Here is a 3,158-nt window from a genome sequence, read left to right as displayed (position 1 = left end):
TCAATATTTAATGCTGCGACATCAGAAAGGGAAAAGCTCTATTGGGACATCCCTACTGTTTATTATATATACACTCCTGATCGACTGTCCGTCTTCAACTTTTTTTTCCCAAAATTGAATAATCTGACTGAATTTAAAAACTACTCGTCTGATTTTTATTAATGGGAGTAAGTGTTTCCTGTAACAGGTTAGTGGAGAAAGGTTCAGAGCAAAAAAATATATATATGTCAAATTCAATCTGAGCCAGATACTGAAGCCAGATATGGTTTTAATTTCCAAACAATTTACATAATTTATTAAATAAATAAGCAGAATAAAGATACTGTGATTAAAGTTGCACATAATATTTAGAACATAAAATCCATTTTGCAGCCAACAAATTAAAGAGTTGATATAAATTCTAACAGAAGAGCACAGGAAAACTTCTAAAAAGATAAAAGATGAATTTCAAGCATTGTTTGAGCTAAAGTGAACTTAATGGGAGGCAACCAAGGAGCAAACCATTATTGAAAAAAAAACATTAAAAAGCCAGACTGGAATCTGCCAAACTATATGTTAACAAACCGTAAAACTTCTGGGATTATGTCCTATGGATAAGTGAGACAAAAATGAAACAAGGCCCATCAGCTTTATGTTCTAGGACAAAAAATATGAAGCATATCTGGAAAAGAACGATGTCCCTACTGTGAAACATGGAGGAGGTTCTGTTATGATGCGGGCCGCTTTCATTCATCTGGGATTCTAAAGAGAAATATGCTGCCCAGTGTTAGAAAGCTTGGTCTCAGTCACAGCTCAGCAGGATAATGAACCAAACAAAAAGCTGAAAACACCCAAGAATGGCTAAGAAGAAAACATGAACTATTCTGAAGTGGCCTTCTATGAGCCCTGACCTAAATCTATTTATTGTTATTGTTTGTTAAGTTTGAATTACCCCTATTGTGTTAATGGTCCAATCAGCCAGTGTGTGTATATATACCCTTACGTGTCATCTCTTTGTTAGGTCAGTCATGTTTGTTTATGCAGTGAGTTAGTTTGGGCACAGTTTGCTTGAGTTAAATTTTCTCTTTTTGGCTGACCTCTTTTATGACTTGAACCCATGGATTTTTTGTAAATTTCTTTTTGGGTTAAAAATAAAAACCCAATTTTTGTATTTATTCCTGAGACTCCTCATGCTTCTTACCTTGGCCCCTCACAATATATGTGTATATGTTTTTTTACCTGTGTCAATATACATATTCTGGATACCAAAACATAAAAAAACAGACAAACTATGGTACAAGACAAACAAAAGGATTTGGAAAAGCCCCTACAGGTATCAATCAGTGTGGACTGATCTATAAATGTAGATTTCATTAGGATTTTATGGCTCATCTCTTCAGCAGACCGAGGCAGTCCTTCTTTCAAGCATCTTATATAATCTGGGGAGGAGAAGAGGCTGAGGAGCAGGAGGAGGTCTCCCTGTGAGTACCAGATTCTCCACCTCTCTGCATCAGTCATCTTACAGCCTCCACAGTGAAGTCAATGGGGTAATACAGTATTAGACATCATCCATAAATAGACAATATTCTGCCCTTATCATCAGCCGTCATGCATTAACAGGCATACATAGTCTCACACTTTTTCAATCAATAGCTGCATCTGTAAGGAGCAGAGAGTGTGTACAGTTTCATTTTTATCACTTTGCAGGGATCTGGCACTATTTTCATTTTCATTTTTTCTAATTATTTTAAATTTCTAATGTCAGCTTTGCATATAGATTTAATTTGTTTTTAAAATTTGTTTTGTTTACATAGATGGTTTGTATGTAAATTTAACTTATTGTTTTTTTCTTTTCAAATGTTTGGTAAGTTATTACAGAACAAATCTTTTTTTTTTTTTTTTTTTCCCGCCAACTATATAATGCTCCTCTTTCAAAAAAGTTATGTTTGTTATAATTGTATTAAAGGCATACTTTATCATTTAGTTACACTTTTACTTAATTTACAGATATTACTAATCATGTGTTGATTACAGAGGTTTTGCTTTTGTTGAATTGTTATTCAACACATCATAATTTTTGATTCATTAATACTGTTCTCTATACTGTTTGTGCTTTTATGCATTATGTTTTATTGTCTACATATTTAGATACAAGCTTTTTACGGAACTTAATTAGGGCCACTTTTAAAATTTTATTTCAGTATAAAATAAGAATAAAAAAGTCTGAATTCTGACTTTAATCTCAGAATTCTGGATCTTAATGTAGATGGGCATCATGAAGGAAGAGATGATGGAGCCAGTGGTGTAACAACACAACAAGTGGGCCCCATATGAAGTACACCAGCCCCTCCACCCCCCACCACCGCCATAGACAACCGACCCGAAACCCATGGATTTTTTGTAAATTTCTTTTTGGGTTGAAAATAAAAACCCCAATTTTTGTATTAATTCCTGAGACTCCTCGTGCTTCTTTCCTCGGTCCCTCACAATATATATGTATATATTTTTTTTTACCTGTGTCAATATACATATTCTGGATACCAAAAAACAGACAAACTATTGTGGGGGGTGGGGGGGCTGGTGTACTTCATATGGGGCCCACTTGTTGTGTTGTTACACCACTGGCTCCATCATCTCTTCCTTCATGGTGCCCATCTACATTAAGATCCAGAATTCTGAGATTAGAGTCAGAATTCAGACTTTTTTTTTCTCATATTATACTGAAATAAAATTTTAAAATAAGTTCCTTTTTTTTTCAGTGGCCCTAATTCTCTTCCGTAAAAAGCTTGTATCTAAATTCTTTGCTTTTTCTTTTCTGGAATTGGCTTAAGCACCTCTTTTTGGTATCCATCGTCGCTAACACATTGTACGTAAAGGTTATGGTTTTAATCTACGCTCTGGATTACCCATAATTCCAAGTCATAGTGTAAAAAATAAAATACTAAAATAAATCATTCTTTTAAGATCTTTATTGCGGTTTGAAACATATTATATGAGTGTAATTTTTACCAACCGTCTAATGAACTATACACAGTTAGTGACATAGTAATTAAAAGTACCACTGTCTGCTTTGCTATCGGTGTTTAAATGGCTCACCATCATGTGGAAATCTGCCATGTGTTGGGGTATTAAATACGGTCCGGTGCGGTCAGTCACTTCAGTATCAGGTGTGTTTAAGA

At 34.5% G+C, this 3,158-nt stretch overlaps 1 protein-coding gene across 1 annotated transcript in view; it reads right to left on the bottom strand.

Annotated features, from left to right (window-relative positions):
* Positions 1-3,158, bottom strand: part of LOC107093633 (receptor-type tyrosine-protein phosphatase N2-like) — a 281,824-nt gene that overhangs the window by 276,893 nt on the left and 1,773 nt on the right. The window lies entirely within an intron of this gene.

Source organism: Cyprinodon variegatus, unplaced genomic scaffold (genome assembly GCF_000732505.1).
Source record: "Cyprinodon variegatus isolate N-32 unplaced genomic scaffold, C_variegatus-1.0 Scaffold436, whole genome shotgun sequence".
Lineage (NCBI taxonomy): Eukaryota > Metazoa > Chordata > Actinopteri > Cyprinodontiformes > Cyprinodontidae > Cyprinodon > Cyprinodon variegatus.
The sequence above is the reverse complement of the archived record's forward strand: the minus strand, read 5'-3'. Positions and strand labels throughout refer to the sequence as shown.